This window comes from Lissotriton helveticus, chromosome 1_2 (genome assembly GCF_964261635.1).
Source record: "Lissotriton helveticus chromosome 1_2, aLisHel1.1, whole genome shotgun sequence".
In the NCBI taxonomy this organism is placed as follows: Eukaryota; Metazoa; Chordata; class Amphibia; order Caudata; family Salamandridae; genus Lissotriton; species Lissotriton helveticus.
In genome coordinates, this window is record NC_136058.1 from 325,631,619 (window position 1) to 325,655,047 (window position 23,429).

General features: G+C 44.0%; 3 non-coding genes across 3 annotated transcripts; all 3 read left to right on the forward strand.

Annotated features, from left to right (window-relative positions):
- The first annotated feature begins 4,607 nt into the window (after positions 1-4,607).
- On the forward strand, positions 4,608-4,679 carry TRNAC-GCA (transfer RNA cysteine (anticodon GCA)). The gene has a single exon. It is a non-coding gene; the product is annotated as a tRNA-Cys (tRNA).
- Positions 4,680-7,858: 3,179 nt separating this feature from the next.
- Positions 7,859-7,930, forward strand: TRNAC-GCA (transfer RNA cysteine (anticodon GCA)). Its single transcript has one exon. It is a non-coding gene; the product is annotated as a tRNA-Cys (tRNA).
- An 8,405-nt stretch (positions 7,931-16,335) lies between these two features.
- On the forward strand, positions 16,336-16,407 carry TRNAC-GCA (transfer RNA cysteine (anticodon GCA)). Its single transcript has one exon. It is a non-coding gene; the product is annotated as a tRNA-Cys (tRNA).
- The last annotated feature ends 7,022 nt before the right edge of the window (positions 16,408-23,429 follow it).

Genomic DNA, 23,429 nt, shown 5'->3' on the forward strand with positions numbered 1-23,429 from the left:
TTTCTGTTTACAGGCTGAGATTGCATCCCAGTCTTCTTTTCTAGTTGTCAATAATCTGGGTAAAACTTGTATTAATAATTCTGGTAATTCTTTACATTTCGCTCCAAGACCGGTACCTGGTACTCGTGCCTTATCTTCAGCTTCTAGAACTGCCCAATCGATCTTTTTCTCTCCCACCTCCCATTCTTTTTCCTTGAGCTTTTCATACACCCCTGCGGGCAGCAGAACCTTTAACATTTTAATTATATCTGGATACGTGTATTCTCCCATACGGAGCATGTCTTTTAATTCTCGGTGGAACCCTGCTGGATCTTTATCATGACAGGGAATTAATTTCTTCATCTCTAGGAGTTCCATCTTTGTAATCGGAGTGTAAACAAACACTTGTTCTAGTTCGCCACCCGTTCCTCTAACTGGGTGGACTTCTCGTAACGGATTCTGTCTCTCCATGTAAAATGGTTTACTTTCTGGGGGTGAGACATGAACAAAATGCGGGTTCAAAAACGTTCTATATTTGTGACGCTGTTCTAGAACGACACTAATTAAATCGGTACCTAAACCTTTCCATCTATACTGGAGTAACTCGTTCAGGATATCATGTAACGGGCCTGGATCAGAGTGCTGACCCTCATACAATGTAATGAGGTGCTGAATCATATACATACCCGCCAGTCGTTGCTCGGCTGGGGGCATTTTCAGAAACATTTGTGCCACTATTTTGTCTGGAAAAGTGGTAGAATCAGTAATCCATCGGACTGCTGATCGGACTAGTTCTTGTTCATGCATGGTACTCAACTCACTGTAACCGATTCGTGATTTCAGAATGTGATCGGTAGCTTGGAATACTTGTTCTAGAGAACCTTGTTCTGGTGCTGGATGATGGAAAGTAGACTTGTGTTCTAGGCGTAAATGGCGATCTGGAAATCTAGATTTTCCTACATACGCTATTCTGTCGGGATTCTCGTCCTCTACCTCTTCAGTATCAGAGTTACTTTCTTTCTCGCTTACTTGTGCTGCTTTACGTTGATCGTGTAACCTTATTATTTCTTTACGAATTTTCTTGTACATACTTTCCATAGCACTGATGGTTCTGTGCTTACCCTCGGCTATATTATCACTCCACTTTGTCAGGGTTCTCATTTCGGCTTGATCTTTGGACGGGTAATCTTGTTCTCTTATTAGACAATTGATCAGAAACTTTAATATCATGAGCTGGGTCTCAGCTTTCCTTTGAGACATGGCCTCGCCAATGCTTTCTGGATCATCCCCTGTACGGATGAAACGATATATTCTGTCTAGGTCTTCTTTCATATTCGGTAGGGTGACTAGATACTCGGCCACCCTTCTTACACGTAATGAATATAAAACCATATTATCCTCTCCTGGGACTGGATCATAGCCGCATTCATTAAGGGCTTTTCTTATTTCTGCTACAGACTGATGTCTGGGCGTACGCTGTGACGCTTGCATATGTAATTCGGCTGTCGTTAAACGCTTGTGTGGCGGCGGGGTTTGAGGAGTACCTCCCCCTGCGGCCCCTAAACTAGAGTCGTCGACTGATCCTCTTCGTACTAGTGTGGCAGGAAATTGAAATGCGGGCTGAACTGGTATGGCGGGCTGGGCCGGGGGTACCGTAACAGGTACTCCGGTGTCTGGAGGAGCGGGTAGTGCCTGATTTACAGGGACTGGCGGAGCGCGAACAGGATTTGCATATTCTGGGACTGTGTCGTACAAATAGGACGAAATGAAAATATCAGCTGCGGTCTGTTTGTGACGTAGCTTGGTCGGAACTAATGGTGGCGGAAAGTTACTGGATGCCTCCGGGGTCGCTTTTGGCAGGCCCTCGGCAAGAAGAGGGTACATACCCTTAATGAGGGCATGCCTCTGTCTGTCTGACTGTTCGGCTTTAACTCGTTCACCTATCTCGATTAATTCCCTTTCTTGGGCTCGTTCCAAGGATTCTCTACTTAATTCTGACTTTCTGATTTCTTTTTCGGTTCTTTTATGAGCTTCTTTGCGCCATAACTCGATGGCATCTTTCTGTGACTGTCTGGCTTTCCTTTTCCATAATGCTTCTTCTACTCTCATGATGCACTCGGCATCCCATGTACCCGATACGGGCCATCTATACTTTTCTTCTAACTGTTTGGTATAATCTACCCATAAATCTAGATATAATATGGCACTTATGCCATGCTTCTGATACATAAAATGACCTGGACTGTCCCTAGGCGGAACTGGAACTGCTTCTTCTAACAAACCCTTTCTAGTTTTTAACTGACGTAATCTCGAAAAGAGAGACATAGTAAACTTGAATCGGAACACAATACAATAGACGAGGAACAATAACAATTGGGAGAACAATTCAGGCATACCACGACATTGGAAATACATTGAACAACATCATAACATAACAGTTCGGACAGAATATTACCTGGAATACTGTGAACAGAAACACAAGAATTTCTCGAGAACGGAACAGACTAGAGTTACTGGATGCACTGCTGAATCAGTACGGAACATACCGGTCCCATAAAGGGACGCATCAAGACCCGTATCCACCTAGGTGAACACTTCGTTTGTGGGTCTGTGTACCACCAACCCACAGACCAGAGTCAATTTAGATTGACCCTGTCTAGATACTACCCCAGCGACGGTACTCACCGGGCAGCAAGAACGGAAGGCCTCGGATCGGACTGGACTGCTACGACGACGGACGACGAACTTCGGACTTCTGTTACGGGTGGGCCTCCGGATACCTCGAACCTTGGACTCTCGGCTTGGGCTCTGGTCGGGACTCGCCGCGTTCCTCCACCGTCTCGTCTGGATGCTGGACCGCCTCCTCCGTCTCCTCCGTGGGCCTGAGGGATACTTGAAGCAGAAATATCTGCCGGTGCGCAGAAGAGTTCCGTCACGACTGCAGAGGGTCAGGGGGTCGGCGTGGCTTCACCGACGCGTGGGGAAAGGGCAAGTCCCTGTTCGGGCGCCATTATGTGGTAAATAAATAAATAATACCCTATTTTTGAATGAATAAATGAATAACAGATAGCTCAATAAATAAGAGTCAAGATTCGAGGTAGTAGGAGTTTTGCAGGTTTAATACAGCATAAGGACAGGACCAGGACAACCTGCACAGGAATAGGATGGCAGGGCCCTGGCAGCGCTGCCAGGATCAGGATCGGGACAAAGGAAATTTTTAATAACAGAACATGGGCATATATACATATCGCAAACACATAGCATTACATTGCAATGGGCGTAGCAGTGGGTGGAGCAATAGGCGTGACGCGTAGCAGTCGCGAAAGATAAGGGTGAAAAGAGGTGTAACAGGGCGTATACATAGACATGTGATGCAAACGTAACAGAATATGTCATGAATGGGGCGGAAACCATGGAGGGGGCTACCTGAGGAGCCGGGACCTCTAACCTGATGGTGCGCGCAAACTAGCAATGACGTGTTACTAGGAGAAGCTGGGGGCTTCGAACTCTGTGCTAGGAGCAGAGACTGAAGTCTGGAGAGTCAAGGCGACATGTACCTAAACAGTATCTAGTATCTGATGTTTAGAGAACATGTTGATATAAACTAGAAGTCAGGAGGGGAAAGGCTAACAGACACTAAGACTGGACCATGCATTATTCTACATGTAGTGCGTGATGAAGAATATTAAATGACCATTAATACAGTATTTCTCTAACATGGGGCCGTAAAGGCTAGACAATGACGGAAACTATTGATGCAGTTCAGTAGCTTTAGGAATGCAGAGGAAGAGGACTGAACTGATAATCTGGAATCATAACATACTCTTGGCAGACTCAGAGGCAGGGCCAAGCTGAACCGGGCACTGCGAGGCAGGAAGTAAGTGAAGGGTCGAGGATACAGGTGGGGGCTGTATCGCTCCTCAGCGAGGCTTCAGGAGACAGGAGACAGGAGCTGAATCTGGTGTCCGGGCCCTTTTGAGGCCTAGAAACGGGGACTTTACAATGAAATAACGTGCACACTGAGAAACGTGGCAACGTAGCTTTACATGGGCCTGATATTCGTAGTATTCACGAGAACTGGAAACTGCCATACTAGAGGTGGACACAACTGTAATTGCGTCTTTAATCAAACATGGGGAATAACATATGCATATTAATCATGCACATATAACATATGATGGATGACATGTAGGGACACAGAACATGGCAAAATTTACTTTTCCACAGTGTACCTTCCAAATACCGAATTGTAGTGGTACGTAGAAATGTTTTTCCACCATAATTTGGCCCAAAACAATCATACTTCATCATCATCTCTGTGATTGTGGTAACCAATCCTCAAATGATAAGGTGTCCCGTAAAAACCTCTTCCCCTTTAAGAATGTTTCAAAACAATCATTGTATGTAGAGGCATTGGTCCTATGTACCACTGCCTATTCAAATAAAATAACAATGAAACAAATAAATCTGTTTTTTAAATGATCCAGTTTTCCTTTAATAAATAATATTCAGGACTACTTCTCCTGTTCCACAGTTTCAAGGTTGTACTTTCTGGCACAACTTAGTATGAGCCTCACACTCTTTCATGATGTACTGATATTTTGTCATTCTAATTTTACTGAAAAGCTGGGGATATAGCTCAGTGGTAGAGCATTTGACTGCAGATCAAGAGGTCCCTGGTTCAAATCCGGGTGTCCCCTCACCCTATTTTGATTCTGTTGTTTGTAATTGGGACTTTTCATCAATTCCATTTGGATCATCTTTGACAGAGTCAGTGTTCCCTTGGATATTGCACTTTAATAGCATTTCAGTGTTTCCTGCTCAAAACCTGTGAGTAAATGCAGTTTTTAACACTCGGCTTGTTATTCCGTTTGGGAAATTTCTGAAACATCATTGATCAATTTTGGAATTTGGCTCTTCGTTTCACAGCACTAAACAAAGGAAATGGACTATTAAACCAATTGACAACTTTGTTATACTGTTTGGTGCTTTCTTGTATTGCACTGAAGAAATGGCATATAAAACTTGGCAGCGAAGCAGTCAATCTATTTCTCATTTCACCTGTGTCTTCAGTCTTACAAATATTCCACCTCTTCTCTGTGCATGCAAAGTATGTGTTTGTTTGAAGCACTTCATTTTTGTGCAACGTAGGAACTATTTAATTTCTCCTTAAAAGCTCTGCCTACGTGCAAGATGTACGAACTATCATTGCAGTTGCAAGAAGGCTGGTCTGAAGAATCAGGCCATTTGCAAACGCAAAATGGCTTTTTCTGATGTATTAAATGGAAGGTATTCGAAAGGGGTGTTTGGGTGTACCTTCCAAATACCGAATTGTAGTGGTACGTAGAAATGTTTTTCCACCATAATTTGGCCCAAAACAATCATACTTCATCATCATCTCTGTGATTGTGGTAACCAATCCTCAAATGATAAGGTGTCCCGTAAAAACCTCTTCCCCTTTAAGAATGTTTCAAAACAATCATTGTATGTAGAGGCATTGGTCCTATGTACCACTGCCTATTCAAATAAAATAACAATGAAACAATTAAATCTGTTTTTTAAATGATCCAGTTTTCCTTTAATAAATAATATTAAGGACTACTTCTCCTGTTCCACAGTTTCAAGGTTGTACTTTCTGGCACAACTTAGTATGATCCTCACACTCTTTCATGATGTACTGATATTTTGTCATTCTGCTTTTACTGAAAAGCTGGAGATATAGCTCACTGGTAGAGCATTTGACTGCAGGTCAAGAGATCCCTGGTTCAAATCCGGGTGTCCTCTCACACTATTTTGATTCTGTTGTTTGTAATTGGGACTTTTCATCAATTCTATTTGGATCATCTTTGACAGAGTCAGTGTTCCCTTGGATATTGCACTTTAATAGCATTTCAGTGTTTCCTGCTCAAAACCTGTGAGTGTATGCAGTTTTTAACAGTCGGCTTGTTATTCCCTTTGGGAAATTTCTGAAACATCATTGATCAATTTTGGAATTCGGCTCTTCCTTTCACAGCACTAAACAAAGGGAATGGACTATTAAACCAATTGACAACTTTGTTATACTGTTTGGTGCTTTCTTGTATTGCACTGAAGAAATGGCGTATAAAACTTGACAGCGAAGCAGTCAATCTATTTCTCATTTCACCTGTGTCTTCAGTCTTACATATATTCCACCTCTTCTCTGTGCATGCAAAGTATGTGTTTGTTTGAAGCACTTCATTTTTGTGCAACGTAGGAACTATTTAATTTTTCCTTAAAAGCTCTGCCTACGTGCAAGATGTACGAACTATCATTGCAGTTGCAAGAAGGCTGGTCTGAAGAATCAGGCCATTTGCAAACGCAAAATGGCTTTTTCTTATGTATTAAATGGAAGGTATTCGAAAGGGGTGTTTGGGTGTACCTTCCAAATACCGAATTGTAGTGGTACGTAGAAATGTTTTTCCACCATAATTTGGCCCAAAACAATCATACTTCATCACCATCTCAGTGATTGTGGTAACCAATCCTCAAATGATAAGGTGTCCCGTAAAAACCTCTTCCCCTTTAAGAATGTTTCAAAACAATCATTGTATGTAGAGGCATTGGTCCTATGTACCACTGCCTATTCAAATAAAATAACAATGAAACAAATATCTGTTTTTTTAAATGATCCAGTTTTCCTTTAATAAATAATATTAAGGACTACTTCTCTTGTTCCACAGTTTCAAGGTTGTACTTTCCGGAACAACTTAGTATGATCCTCTCACTCTTTCATGATGTACTGATATTTTGTCATTCTGGTTGTACTTTAAAGCTGGGGATATAGCTCAGTGGTAGAGCATTTCACTGCAGATCAAGAGGTCCCTGGGTCAAATCCTGCTGTCCCCTCACCCTATTTTGATTCTGTTGTTTGTAATTGGGACTTTCCATCAATTTCATTTGGATCATCTTTGACAGAGTCAGTGTTCCCTTGGATATTGCACTTTAATAGTATTACAGTGTTTGTTTCTCAAAACCTGTGAGTAAATGCAGTTTTTAACACTCGGCTTGGTATTCCCTTTGGGAAATTTCTGAAACATCATTGATCAATTTTGGAATTTGGCTCTTCGTTTCACAGCACTAAACAAAGGGAATGGACTATTAAACCAATTGACAACTTTGTTATACTGTTTGGTGCTTTCTTGTATTGCACTGAAGAAATGGCATATAAAACTTGGCAGCTAAGCAGTCAATCTATTTCTCATTTCACCTGTGTCTTCAGTCTTACAAATATTCCACCTCTTCTCTGTGCATGCAAAGTATGTGTTTGTTTGAAGCACTTCATTTTTGTGCAACGTAGGAACTATTTAATTTCTCCTTAAAAGCTCTGCCTACGTGCAAGATGTACGAACTATCATTGCAGTTGCAAGAAGGCTGGTCTGAAGAATCAGGCCATTTGCAAACGCAAAATGGCTTTTTCTGATGTATTAAATGGAAGGTATTCGAAAGGGGTGTTTGGGTGTACCTTCCAAATACCGAATTATAGTGGTACATAGAAATGTTTTTCCACCATAATTTGGCCCAAAACAATCATACTTCATCATCATCTCTGTGATTGTGGTAACCAATCCTCAAATGATAAGGTGTCCCGTAAAAACCTCTTCCCCTTTAAGAATGTTTCAAAACAATCATTGTATGTAGAGGCATTGGTCCTATGTACCACTGCCTATTCAAATAAAATAATAATGAAACAAATAAATCTGTTTTTTAAATGATCCAGTTTTCCTTTAATAAATAATATTAAGGACTACTTCTCCTGTTCCACAGTTTCAAGGTTGTACTTTCTGGCACAACTTAGTATGAGCCTCACACTCTTTCATGATGTACTGATATTTTGTCATTCTAATTTTACTGAAAAGCTGGGGATATAGCTCAGTGGTAGAGCATTTGACTGCAGATCAAGAGGTCCCTGGTTCAAATCCGGGTGTCCCCTCACCCTATTTTGATTCTGTTGTTTGTAATTGGGACTTTTCATCAATTCCATTTGGATCATCTTTGACAGAGTCAGTGTTCCCTTGGATATTGCACTTTAATAGCATTTCAGTGTTTCCTGCTCAAAACCTGTGAGTAAATGCAGTTTTTAACACTCGGCTTGTTATTCCCTTTGGGAAATTTCTGAAACATCATTGATCAATTTTGGAATTCGGCTCTTCCTTTCAGAGCACTAAACAAAGGGAATGGACTATTAAACCAATTGACAACTTTGTTATACTGTTTGGTGCTTTCTTGTATTGCACTGAAGAAATGGCGTATAAAACTTGGCAGCGAAGCAGTCAATCTATTTCTCATTTCACCTGTGTCTACAGTCTTACGTATATTCCACCTCTTCTCTGTGCATGCAAAGTATGTGTTTGTTTGAAGCACTTCATTTTTGTGCAACGTAGGAACTATTTAATTTTTCCTTAAAAGCTATGCCTACGTGCAAGATGTACGAACTATCATTGCAGTTGCAAGAAGGCGGGTCTAAAGAATCAGGCCATTTGCAAACGCAAAATGGCTTTTTCTGATGTATTAAATGGAAGGTATTCGAAAGGGGTGTTTGGGTGTACCTTCCAAATACCGAATTGTAGTGGTACGTAGAAATGTTTTTCCACCTTAATTTGGCCCAAAACAATCATACTTCATCATCATCTCCGTGATTGTGGTAACCAATCCTCAAATGGAAAGGGGCGACCGCTCGGTCCCCCCGAATGTATGGATGGGGGCCCGAACCTCCCGGGAAGCCATTTTGGGCGGGGTGGGCGTGGCCCGGCTGGTATGCCCAAAGCGGCGTAGCCGGAGCGCGCCTTCCCCCGCCCGAGAGGGGTTGTCCTAGACACCTCGAAGGAAGACCACGCCCAGTAGGCGTATCAGGGACGGGTACACGCCCTCCCGCAGAAGGATAAAGGAGCGGGAACCCAGAAGATCATCCTCTTGTTCCTCGGATCGGAAGGCTGCACCCACTCGTTGCTCGTGAGCCCTCGACGGAACAAGCAGCAATTTTGAACGTGGTAATCCTGTTTTTATCTTTCAGTTTCGACACAGATTTCAGGACCTCGTGGATCGACCAAAGGCGGAGGACTCGAAACCATGCCTAGCAAGCAAGCAGGAAAGGGTTCCGAGATGGAGAAGATGTTACGCCTGTTGTCGAACCGGATGGCGTGTATGGACCGAAAGCTCGGTCAAGTCCAATCGCTCGGTAGAGGTTTGGCGGAGGTAAAGAAGCAATTGGCTACAATGAACGACCCAGGTCAGCCGAAAAAGGTAATAGGCCCGGCCTTGCCGGGAGTGGTTCCCGGGTTAAGAGGGAAGCGGGTCAAAGAAAGGGCAGTCTCGGGGGGGGGGTCCCGGCACCAGTGGTGCCGCCCATCGTCCCCCTAGTACCGGCTGGTAACCCGGTTCAGGAACCAGTTTTAGGCCAGCCTATCCCAGTGGTGATCACCTCGACCGAGGATGATGAAATGCCCCCAGAATTGGCCGCTCAGTTGACCGCATGGCTGAAGACAAAGGTGGGGGGCACAGCGACCCCGGGAGATCCGGCCGAAGAGGCCAGAGTGTTAATGAAGCAGTTGCGGCAATCGAGAGATGTCGCGAAAGCGAGTGTTCCTCTTGTTCCCCCACAGGTGGCGCCAGGAGTACCAGCAGCTGGTCAAGAGAAGATGGCGGCAACAATAGCCGATCCGGGTAAGCTCGCATTGCCAATGGTGGGGGAGGGCTCGATACCCTCTAGGCGGGAAAAGGTTGCACAGCACGTTCCCTTGGCCACGAAAGAGTTAATATGGGGAGACAAGTATGTCAACATGTTTTCATTGTTAACGGACCATCGTGAGATGGAGTATGCTAAAACGCAGAAAGATTTGTGGCACCCTAGTGTATGGCGCGCCAAGATTGCCGAGTTCAGGGTGGAAGAGACAGTGACGAACTGGGTTAAGGCCTTCTCTATATTTACCGCAGTTATGGGGGAACGTAAACCTGATGTTATGACTGAGTTGGTTTGCTATCAGAATCGCATTATGGATTTTTATTCAATGTATGAGGGGGAAGAATGGAAAGGCTATGACATGAAGTTCCGTAAAGCAAAGGAATATGATGCTTCTCTGTCTTGGGAATGTTTGGACTCGGTGTCATGGCACAAGCAACTCCTGCCAGGGGCGACAGGTACGTCCTCGCCAGGCAGGAGCGGGTCCGGAGTTGTCCGCCAAAAGCCCGGGGTGCCCTTTCGAGCAGGCACAGGTGGGGGCTATCAGCCTAGAGTTGGCGGGAAGGGCGGACAAGGAGGGGTCTGTTGGGGCTTCAATCGAGGCAATTGTAACAGACCACAGGGGACATGCAAGTTTAAGCATGTGTGTGCCGGCTGTGGGAATTCCTCCCACCCGGAAAGTGCATGTAGATCAAAGAATGGCGGGACGGGTGGAAAAGGAGGACCTAAGCAGGAGTGAGGTGGACCTTTGTAACCGATTGCCTACATCAGTTGATCTAATGGTTATGATTCCGTGGTTAAACAAATACCCTGATCATGTGTCCGCTGGGGTGTTGAGGAAGGGATTCTTACATGGCTTCCACATCCTGGTGGGGGAAGTTCGGGGGAATTCCTTTTGTAGAAACCAGTTATCGGTACAGCACAACCCAAGCGTGGCAGAAAAGAAAATAGCAAAAGAAGTCAGTTTCGGACGAGTGGCTGGCCCCTTTTCCTGCCCGCCGTTGGCCGATTTCATATGTTCTCCGTTAGGGGTTGTCCCGAAGAAAGATCCGGGGGAGTTTAGACTCATACATAACCTTTCTGCTCCCAGGGGTTCCTCGGTGAATGATGCCATAGACCCAGAAGTTTGTTCGGTACGATACGCATCGTTCGACGATGCCGTGGCCATGTTGAACCACCTAGGCCCTGGGGCGCTGATGGCGAAATGTGATATCGAATCAGCATTCCGGTTGCTTCCGGTGCACCCGCAGGATCAGCGCCTGCTAGGTTTTGCATTTCAGGGAAATTATTACATGGACAAATGCATGCCCATGGGTTGTTCCATTTCATGTGCATATTTTGAGATGTTTAGCTGTTTTTTGGAATGGGCATTTACAGAGGCCACAGGGCATAGACATGTTATGCATTATCTGGATGATTTTCTGTTTTTGGGGGCAGCCGATGATATGAATTGCGCACAGGCGCTGTATGATTTCTGCATCCTCATGAATGAATTCGGTGTCCCATTGGCACCAGGTAAGACGGTTGGACCATCTACTTCACTGGAATTTCTGGGTATTGAGCTCGATTCTGTGGAGGCGTGTTTCCGATTACCAGTAGACAAAGTGACCAAGTTCCGGGCTTCCTTGAGGCAATGCCTGGGTGGGGAGAAAGTGACCCTGCACCAGTTACAACGAACAGTGGGTCAGCTTAATTTTGCCTTAAGGGTGATTCCTATGGCCCGCCCGTTTTCACGCTCTATCGCGCAGGCTATGGGTGGTCTCAAAGAGGCTCACCACTGTACGAGACTGTCTGGAGAGGTTCGCCAGGATATGCGTATTTGGTTGGCATTTCTGGCAGACTTCAACGGTAGAGTCGTCTGGAGCTCCCCGCCAGAGTCTTCGGAGGAATTGGGTCTATGGACCGACTCGGCAGGGAGCGTGGGTTTTGGCGCCATCTTGGGTGATCGATGGTCGGCACAAACATGGCCAACTTGGTGGCACTCTGACGGCCTCACAGGTAACATTGGGTTCCTGGAGTTATTCCCCATCTGGGTTGCTCTGACGACATGGGCCGAGGACTTCAGGGGCCGCTCAGTGGTGTTTTGGTCTGACAATATGACTGTCGTAGAGTGCATTAACCGACAGGCAGCACGCTGCAAAATGATGTTGAGATTGTTGAAAGAGATTGTGCTGCTGTGCATGAGATTGAATGTACTGTTCAGGGCGAAACATGTGCCAGGTGTACTAAATCATGCGGCTGATGCACTCTCTCGTTCACGTATGCAGGCATTCAGGGGTTATCTGCCCACAGCAGACTTAGAGGCAGCACCATTCCCAGAAGCAATGTGGCTAATCGGTGCCTCGGATTACAAGACCTCGGGCAGCGAGTCTAGCCCCCAGGACAAGGAAAGCATACGAAGGAGCGTTTCGTTCTTATAGTGAAGTAGTGTGGCTCACTGGTTAGAGGCAGGCAGACCCGAGAGCAGAGGACGGCCCGGGACCAGGGTTCCATTCCCGGCGCGGCAGGTTTCTGGACCAGGGTCAGCGGACTCGATAATTCTCTCGCCTCGGTGCCCACTCTGATCAGCGTTCACACTCGGCAACTCTGGGCATTAGCTTGCCTCATCTTCACTAACGGCCCCACTAGACCGCCGGGGATGCCTGGTCTCACCCTGGAGATACCCATTAAGGGACCATCTCTCAGGGAAGCCAGGAAGGGTTTCGCAGCGGTCGAAGCGCCTTAGGACCCTACGGGTAAGTAGCGCGCTATATAAATGCCTATACATTTACATTTACATATTGCACATATTTGGGTCCTGTGGGGAGTCTGCATTGGGGGCAGGAGGAATCCTTCCTGGGGTACCTGGTTGCACTACACAGGGAGGGCCGATCAGTGGCAACGGCCGGTAGGCATAGGGCGGCCATTTCATTCATGGCCCAGGTACACGGCATAAAAGACCCTACAGGTTCTTTTTTGGTGAAGAAAGCCCTTCGCGGCTGGCAGCGCCTTGAGGGTTGCAAGAGAGATACGAGGCACCCGATTGGCTTAGACAGACTGTCTCTGCTTTTAGCAAAGCTGGACGAGACGTGTTCCTCCCATTACGAAGCAGTTCTGTTCCGGGCAGCGTTCACATTGGCATTCCATGGGGCCATGAGGGTGAGCGAGCTTGTCGCAAGGAACAAGAGAGATATGGAGGGAGGTTTGTGCAGGGATCACATCCAGATAAGGGGTGATGCGATGGTAATCATGATAGCCAGGTCCAAGACCGACCAGGGGGCTATGGGAGATAGTGTGCTCGTACAGCGCAAGCGAGGGTCCCCCATCTGCCCGTTGAAGTGTGTGGAAGACTGTTTGGCGCTGAGAGCGGCCGCTTGGGGGGGGAGCTTGCTCCGACACAAGGATGGCACCCCACTGACGAGATTTCAGTTTCAGAGGGTGCTGGCACTGGCAATCGCTGACGCGGGCATGGACCCGTGCGATTTTGGGACCCACTCCTTTAGGATAGGGGCTGCTACTGAGGCTACAGCCAGGGGTCAGAGTGCCGAGGAAGTGAAACAATTGGGCCGTTGGTCCTCGAATTGCTTTAAGAGGTATGTGCGATTGCACATGTTGTAAGTGATCAATTGACATGCACTCACGTTTTCTGTCTTTTGTTTACTTTGCAGTTTCGCGGGCCTGCCATGCAGGGCGGAATTGGAGGTCGACCCTACATCAAGAGACCAGCGGTCAGAGATCACCGACTGCGGAGAGGATGGTATGGGTCGTGGGCCACTCATACGTGAGGCGCGCCGGTGACGTATTCAAGGAAGGTGACGCGATTCACGCACCTGGGGAATACGGGTTCAGAGTGGCTTTCCATGGGAAAGGTGGGCTCGTTTTTGACAAATTTGAGTCATTTTTCGAGGGACTCTTAGGGCGGCATAGGTCACCGCCATCTATAGTCATAGTACACCTGGGTGGCAACGATTTGGTGACACTGGGTAGACGAGTGTTACTTGAACGAATCTTGTCGGCTGTTAGCTGGTTGGCTAAAAGAGTCCCGGGGTGCACGATTGCCTGGTCCCACATGATTCCTAGAAGGAGGTGGCAGGGGGGCCTTTCGGGGTCAGCTCTGAACCATTCAGTTAAACCGGTCAATAATAAGATTAATAGACTGTTCCGTTCTGCACAGTTGCATGTCATTCCTCATGGGTGTATCCGGGGTGACCATATGTATCTGTACGATGGGGTTCACCTGTCCAGGGAGGGGAATGATTTACTAATAGGAGATTTGGTTGCATGGCTGAGAGGTTTGAGGAAGTATGACCTATAGGAGGAGTTGGGGGGACCGGATAGTCGGTCAACTATCCGGTCTGTGGCGGTAAGGTCATGATCGGTGAGCAGGAATTTAAAGGTCCCTAGAGTGGGGCGCCACCCACAATGGATGGGAGCGCCCGGGGGAAGACGGCCATTGGCCCCTTCCACGGGGAGGCGGCACCCACTAAGGATGGGGCGCCTAGGGCGAGATGGCCATGGGCCCCTCCCAGGGGGGGAGGCGGTTAAATGCCCCTCCTGACTAATTTCCCGGGGGCCGGATATCCGCGACGGCGGATAGAGAGTATGGGGTGGGGGGGGAGAGTCCACGCTGTGCTTCCTACAGAGACCTCATACGGGAACTCGGACGACCCTTAAGATGGCGTCGAGTAGAAAGGGGTCCCCCACCACGACAAGGGAAGTTACAGTTGGCAATGAGGGTAGAGCCCTCTGCGCATGCGCCGCTCACACGGTGAGGGCGGGAGTTTGGTAGTAGGGATCTGACACCGGTTAAGACCTTGCCGTTGGCCCTTAATGCTAGGATGTACAATTTGAATTAGAGTGTATGCATTTTCAGGATGTTAGCCAAAAGTACATGACTGCATCGAAATGTAATAAATGTCAAATTGTACATAATGCATAATGATGAAACTTTTAATTTAATGTTTTAAATTTTGTTTCATATTTTAATAAATACGGCCGGGAGGGTGACTCCCTCCCATCTTCCAAAAGTTCAACGATTGTCCGACTTCCCATCCTTGGGGATGTGTGTTGGGAGGGGGTGGCGGGCATCCCGGCCATATGGAAAGGGGCGACCGCTCGGTCCCCCCGAACGTATGGATGGGGGCCCGAACCTCCCGGGAAGCCATTTTGGGCGGGGTGGGCGTGGCCCGGCTGGTATGCCCAAAGCGGCGTAGCCGGAGCGCGCCTTCCCCCGCCCGAGAGGGGTTGTCCTAGACACCTCGAAGGAAGACCACGCCCAGTAGGCGTATCAGGGACGGGTACACGCCCTCCCGCAGAAGGATAAAGGAGCGGGAACCCAGAAGATCGTCCTCTTGTTCCTCGGATCGGAAGGCTGCACCCACTCGTTGCTCGTGAGCCCTCGACGGAAAAAGCAGCAATTTTGACCCACCCACCAGCCCCTGATAGCAAATGTTTGGAGAAAATAAAGTTTTCTGAGTGATGAAAGTATAGGCCTTTCCTTTTCCTTGGTAGAGTGAATAAAGGAATGTTGAGAATGTAAATATGGTTTGCATTGGAGAAATTTCTTCTTGCAGGAATGATCAGTAATAGCAGTAAGATGATGTGGAATTTTTTTTTCTTCTTTTTAGTAGGTAAACAACTGTCGTATTTATTTGTCGGGCGGTAAGGTTATGATCGGTGAGCAGGAATTTAAAGGTCCCTAGAGTGGGGCGCCACCCACAATGGATGGGAGCGCCCGGGGGAAGATGGCCATTGGCCCCTTCCACGGGGAGGCGGCACCCACTAAGGATGGGGCGCCTAGGGGGAGATGGCCATGGGCCCCTCCCAGGGGGGGAGGCGGTTAAATGCCCCTCCTGACTAATTTCCCGGGGGCCGGATATCCGCGATGGCGGATAGAGAGTATGGGGAGGGGGGGAGAGTCCACGCTGTCCTTCCTACAGAGACCTCATACGGGAACTCGGACGACCCTTAAGATGGCGTTGAGTAGAAAGGGGGCCCCCACCACGACAGGGGAAGTTACAGTTAGCAATGAGGGTAGAGCCCTCTGCGCATGCGCCGCTCACACGGTGAGGGCGGGAGTTTGGTAGTAGGGATCTGACACCGGTTAAGACCTTGCCGTTGGCCCTTAATGCTAGGATGTACAATTTGAATTAGAGTGTATGCATTTTCAGGATGTTAGCCAAAAGTACATGACTGCATCGAAATGTAATAAATGTCAAATTGTACATAATGCATAATGATGAAACTTTGAATTTAATGTTTTAAATTTTGTTTCATATTTTAATAAATACGGCCGGGAGGGTGACTCCCTCCCGTCTTCCAAAAGTTCAACGATTGTCCGACTTCCCATCCTTGGGGATGTGTGTTGGGAGGGGGTGGCGGGCATCCTGGCCATATGATAAGGTGTCCCGTAAAAACCTCTTCCCCTTTAAGAATGTTTCAAAACAATCATTGTATGTAGAGGCATTGGTCCTATGTACCACTGCCTATTCAAATAAAATAACAATGAAACAAATACATCTGTTTTTTAAATGATCCAGTTTTCCTTTAATAAATAATATTAAGGACTACTTCTCCTGTTCCACAGTTTCAAGGTTGTACTTTCTGGCACAACTTAGTATGATCCTAACACTCTTTCATGATGTACTGATATTTTGTCATTCTGATTTTACTGAAAAGCTGGGGATATAGCTCAGTGGTAGAGCTTTTGACTGCAGATCAAGAGGTCCCTGGTTCAAATCCGGGTGTCCTCACACCCTATTTTGATTCTGTTGTTTGTAATTGGGACTTTCCATCAATTCCATTTGGATCATCTTTGACAGAGTCAGTGTTCCCTTGGATATTGCACTTTAATAGCATTTCACTGTTTCCTGCTCAAAACCTGTGAGTGAATGTAGTTTTTAACAGTCGGCTTGTTATTCCCTTTGGGAAATTTCTGAAACATCATTGATCAATTTTGGAATTCGGCTCTTCCTTTCACAGCACTAAACAAAGGGAATGGACTATGAAACCAATTGACAACTTTGTTATACTGTTTTGTGCTTTCTTGTATTGCACTTAAGAAATGGCGTATAAAACTTGGCAGCGAAGCAGTCAATCTATTTCTCATTTCACCTGTGTCTTCAGTCTTACATATATTCCACCTCTTCTCTGTGCATGCAAAGTATGTGTTTGTTTGAAGCACTTCATTTTTGTGCAACGTAGGAACTATTTAATTTCTCCTTAAAAGCTCTGCCTACGTGCAAGATGTACGAACTATCATTGCAGTTGCAAGAAGGCTGGTCTGAAGAATCAGGCCATTTGCAAACGCAAAATGGCTTTTTCTGATGTATTAAATGGAAAGTATTCGAAAGGGGTGTTTGAGTGTACCTTCCAAATACTGAATTGTAGTGGTACGTAGAAATGTTTTTCCACCATAATTTGGCCCAAAACAATCATACTTCATCACCATCTCAGTGATTGTGGTAACCAATCCTCAAATGATAAGGTGTCCCGTAAAAACCTCTTCCCCTTTAAGAATGTTTCAAAACAATCATTGTATGTAGAGGCATTGGTCCTATGTACCACTGCCTATTCGAATAAAATAACAATGAAACAAATATCTGTTCTTTAAATGATCCAGTTTTCCTTTAATAAATAATATTAAGGACTACTTCTCCTGTTCCACAGTTTCAAGGTTGTACTTTCCGGAACAACTTAGTATGATCCTCTCACTCTTTCATGATGTACTGATATTTTGTCATTCTGGTTGTACTTTAAAGCTGGGGATATAGCTCAGTGGTAGAGCATTTAACTGCAAATCAAGAGGTCCCTGGTTCAAATCCTGGTATCCCCTCACCCTATTTTGATTCTGTTGTTTGTAATTGGGACTTTCCATCAATTCCATTTGGATCATCTTTGACAGAGTCAGTGTTCCCTTGGATATTGCACTTTAATGGCATTACAGTGTTTGCTTCTCAAAACCTGTGAGTAAATGCAGTTTTTAACACTAGGCTTGGTATTCCCTTTGGGAAATTTCTGAAACATCATTGATCAATTTTGGAATTCAGCTCTTCCTTTCACAGCACTAAACAAAGGGAATGGACTATTAAACCAATTGACAACTTTGTTATACTGTTTGGTGCTTTCTTGTATTGCACTGAAGAAATGGCATATAAAACTTGGCAGCGAAGCTGTCAATCTATTTCTCATTTCACCTGTGTCTTCAGTCTTACATATAATCCACCTCTTCTCTGTGCATGCAAAGTATGTGTTTGTTTGAAGCACTTCATTTTTGTGCAACGTAGGAACTATTTAATTTCTCCTTAAAAGCTCTGCCTACGTGCAAGATGTACGAACTATCATTGTAGTTGCAAGAAGGCTGGTCTGAAGAATCAGGCCATTTGCAAACACAAAATGGCTTTTTCTGATGTATTAAATAGAAGGTATTCTAAAGAGGTGTTTGGGTGTACCTTCCAAATACCGAATTGTAGTGGTACGTAGAAATGTTTTTCCACCATAATTTGGCCCAAAACAATCATACTTCATCACCATCTCAGTGATTGTGGTAACCAATCCTCGAATGATAAGGTGTCCCGTAAAAACCTCTTCCCCTTTAAGAATGTTTCAAAACAATCATTGTATGTAGAGGCATTGGTCCTATGTACCACTGCCTATTCAAATAAAATAACAATGATACAAATATCTGTTTTTTAAATGATCCAGTTTTCCTTTAATAAATAATATTAAGGACTACTTCTCCTGTTCCACAGTTTCAAGGTTGTACTTTCCGGAACAACTTAGTATGATCCTCTCACTCTTTCATGATGTACTGATATTTTGTCATTCTGATTGTACTGTAAAGCTGGGGATATAGCTCAGTGGTAGAGCATTTGACTGCAGATCAAGAGGACCCTGGTTCAAATTCTCGTGCCCCCTCACCCTATTTTGATTCTGTTGTTTGTAATTGGACTTTCCATCAATTCCAATTGGATCATCTTTGACAGAGTCAGTGTTCCCTTGGATATTGCACTTTAATGGCATTACAGTGTTTGCTTCTCAAAACCTGTGAGTAAATGCAGTTTTTTACACTCGGCTTGGTATTCCCTTTGGGAAATTTCTGAAACATCATTGATCAATTTTGGAATTCGGCTCTTCCTTTCCCAGCACTAAACAAAGGGAATGGACTATGAAACCAATTGACAACTTTGTTATACTGTTTGGTGCTTTCTTGTATTGCACTGAAGAAATGGCGTATAAAACTTGGCAGCGAAGCAGTCAATCTATTTCTCATTTCACCTGTGTCTTCAGTCTTACATATATTCCACCTCTTCTCTGTGCATGCAAAGTATGTGCTTGTTTGAAGCACTTCATTTTTGTGCAGCGTAGGAACTATTTAATTTCTCCTTAAAAGCTCTGCCTACGAGCAAGATATACGAACTATCATTGCAGTTGCAAGAAGGCTGGTCTGAAGAATCAGGCCATTTGCAAACGCAAAATGGCTTTTTCTGATGTATTAAATGGAAGGTATTCGAAAGGGGTGTTTGGGTGTACCTTCCAAATACCGAATTGTAGTGGTACGTAGAAATGTTTTTCCACCATAATTTGGCCCAAAACAATCATACTTCATCCCCATCTCAGTGATTGTGGTAACCAATCCTCAAATGATAAGGTGTCCCGTAAAAACTTCTTCCCCTTTAAGAATGTTTCAAAACAATCATTGTATGTAGAGGCATTGGTCCTATGTACCACTGCCTATTCAAATAAAATAACAATGAAACAAATATCTGTTTTTTAAATGATCCAGTTTTCCTTTAATAAATAATATTAAGGACTACTTCTCCTGTTCCACAGTTTCAAGGTTGTACTTTCTGGCACAACTTAGTATGATCCTCACACTCTTTCATGATGTACTGATATTTTGTCATTCTGATTTTACTGAAAAGCTGGGGATATAGCTCAGTGGTGGAGCATTTGACTGCAGATTGAGAGGTCCCTGGTTCAAATCCTGGTGTCCCCTCACCTTGTTTTGATTCTGTTGTTTGTAATTTGGACTTTTCATCAATTCCCTTTGGATCATCTTTAACAGAGTCAGTGTTCCCTTACATATTGCACTTTAATAGCATTTCACTGTTTCCTGCTCAAAACCTGTGAATAAATGCAGTTTTTAACAGTCGGCTTGTTATTCCCTTTGGGAAATTTCTGAAACATCATTGATCAATTTTGGAATTCGGCTCTTCCTTTCACAGCACTAAACAAAGGGAATGGACTATGAAACCAATTGACAACTTTGTTATACTGTTTTGTGCTTTCTTGTATTGCACTTAAGAAATGGCGTATAAAACTTGGCAGCGAAGCAGTCAATCTATTTCTCATTTCACCTGTGTCTTCAGTCTTACATATATTCCACCTCTTCTCTGTGCATGCAAAGTATGTGTTTGTTTGAAGCACTTCATTTTTGTGCAACGTAGGAACTATTTAATTTCTCCTTAAAAGCTCTGCCTACGTGCAAGATGTACGAACTATCATTGCAGTTGCAAGAAGGCTGGTCTGAAGAATCAGGCCATTTGCAAACGCAAAATGGCTTTTTCTGATGTATTAAATGGAAAGTATTCGAAAGGGGTGTTTGAGTGTACCTTCCAAATACTGAATTGTAGTGGTACGTAGAAATGTTTTTCCACCATAATTTGGCCCAAAACAATCATACTTCATCACCATCTCAGTGATTGTGGTAACCAATCCTCAAATGATAAGGTGTCCCGTAAAAACCTCTTCCCCTTTAAGAATGTTTCAAAACAATCATTGTATGTAGAGGCATTGGTCCTATGTACCACTGCCTATTCGAATAAAATAACAATGAAACAAATATCTGTTCTTTAAATGATCCAGTTTTCCTTTAATAAATAATATTAAGGACTACTTCTCCTGTTCCACAGTTTCAAGGTTGTACTTTCCGGAACAACTTAGTATGATCCTCTCACTCTTTCATGATGTACTGATATTTTGTCATTCTGGTTGTACTTTAAAGCTGGGGATATAGCTCAGTGGTAGAGCATTTAACTGCAAATCAAGAGGTCCCTGGTTCAAATCCTGGTATCCCCTCACCCTATTTTGATTCTGTTGTTTGTAATTGGGACTTTCCATCAATTCCATTTGGATCATCTTTGACAGAGTCAGTGTTCCCTTGGATATTGCACTTTAATGGCATTACAGTGTTTGCTTCTCAAAACCTGTGAGTAAATGCAGTTTTTAACACTAGGCTTGGTATTCCCTTTGGGAAATTTCTGAAACATCATTGATCAATTTTGGAATTCAGCTCTTCCTTTCACAGCACTAAACAAAGGGAATGGACTATTAAACCAATTGACAACTTTGTTATACTGTTTGGTGCTTTCTTGTATTGCACTGAAGAAATGGCATATAAAACTTGGCAGCGAAGCTGTCAATCTATTTCTCATTTCACCTGTGTCTTCAGTCTTACATATAATCCACCTCTTCTCTGTGCATGCAAAGTATGTGTTTGTTTGAAGCACTTCATTTTTGTGCAACGTAGGAACTATTTAATTTCTCCTTAAAAGCTCTGCCTACGTGCAAGATGTACGAACTATCATTGTAGTTGCAAGAAGGCTGGTCTGAAGAATCAGGCCATTTGCAAACACAAAATGGCTTTTTCTGATGTATTAAATAGAAGGTATTCTAAAGAGGTGTTTGGGTGTACCTTCCAAATACCGAATTGTAGTGGTACGTAGAAATGTTTTTCCACCATAATTTGGCCCAAAACAATCATACTTCATCACCATCTCAGTGATTGTGGTAACCAATCCTCAAATGATAAGGTGTCCCGTAAAAACCTCTTCCCCTTTAAGAATGTTTCAAAACAATCATTGTATGTAGAGGCATTGGTCCTATGTACCACTGCCTATTCAAATAAAATAACAATGATACAAATATCTGTTTTTTAAATGATCCAGTTTTCCTTTAATAAATAATATTAAGGACTACTTCTCCTGTTCCACAGTTTCAAGGTTGTACTTTCCGGAACAACTTAGTATGATCCTCTCACTCTTTCATGATGTACTGATATTTTGTCATTCTGATTGTACTGTAAAGCTGGGGATATAGCTCAGTGGTAGAGCATTTGACTGCAGATCAAGAGGACCCTGGTTCAAATTCTCGTGCCCCCTCACCCTATTTTGATTCTGTTGTTTGTAATTGGACTTTCCATCAATTCCAATTGGATCATCTTTGACAGAGTCAGTGTTCCCTTGGATATTGCACTTTAATGGCATTACAGTGTTTGCTTCTCAAAACCTGTGAGTAAATGCAGTTTTTTACACTCGGCTTGGTATTCCCTTTGGGAAATTTCTGAAACATCATTGATCAATTTTGGAATTCGGCTCTTCCTTTCCCAGCACTAAACAAAGGGAATGGACTATGAAACCAATTGACAACTTTGTTATACTGTTTGGTGCTTTCTTGTATTGCACTGAAGAAATGGCGTATAAAACTTGGCAGCGAAGCAGTCAATCTATTTCTCATTTCACCTGTGTCTTCAGTCTTACATATATTCCACCTCTTCTCTGTGCATGCAAAGTATGTGCTTGTTTGAAGCACTTCATTTTTGTGCAGCGTAGGAACTATTTAATTTCTCCTTAAAAGCTCTGCCTACGAGCAAGATATACGAACTATCATTGCAGTTGCAAGAAGGCTGGTCTGAAGAATCAGGCCATTTGCAAACGCAAAATGGCTTTTTCTGATGTATTAAATGGAAGGTATTCGAAAGGGGTGTTTGGGTGTACCTTCCAAATACCGAATTGTAGTGGTACGTAGAAATGTTTTTCCACCATAATTTGGCCCAAAACAATCATACTTCATCCCCATCTCAGTGATTGTGGTAACCAATCCTCAAATGATAAGGTGTCCCGTAAAAACTTCTTCCCCTTTAAGAATGTTTCAAAACAATCATTGTATGTAGAGGCATTGGTCCTATGTACCACTGCCTATTCAAATAAAATAACAATGAAACAAATATCTGTTTTTTAAATGATCCAGTTTTCCTTTAATAAATAATATTAAGGACTACTTCTCCTGTTCCACAGTTTCAAGGTTGTACTTTCTGGCACAACTTAGTATGATCCTCACACTCTTTCATGATGTACTGATATTTTGTCATTCTGATTTTACTGAAAAGCTGGGGATATAGCTCAGTGGTGGAGCATTTGACTGCAGATTGAGAGGTCCCTGGTTCAAATCCTGGTGTCCCCTCACCTTGTTTTGATTCTGTTGTTTGTAATTTGGACTTTTCATCAATTCCCTTTGGATCATCTTTAACAGAGTCAGTGTTCCCTTACATATTGCACTTTAATAGCATTTCACTGTTTCCTGCTCAAAACCTGTGAATAAATGCAGTTTTTAACAGTCGGCTTGTTATTCCCTTTGGGAAATTTCTGAAACATCATTGATCAATTTTGGAATTCGGCTCTTCCTTTCACAGCACTAAACAAAGGGAATGGACTATGAAACCAATTGACAACTTTGTTATACTGTTTTGTGCTTTCTTGTATTGCACTTAAGAAATGGCGTATAAAACTTGGCAGCGAAGCAGTCAATCTATTTCTCATTTCACCTGTGTCTTCAGTCTTACATATATTCCACCTCTTCTCTGTGCATGCAAAGTATGTGTTTGTTTGAAGCACTTCATTTTTGTGCAACGTAGGAACTATTTAATTTCTCCTTAAAAGCTCTGCCTACGTGCAAGATGTACGAACTATCATTGCAGTTGCAAGAAGGCTGGTCT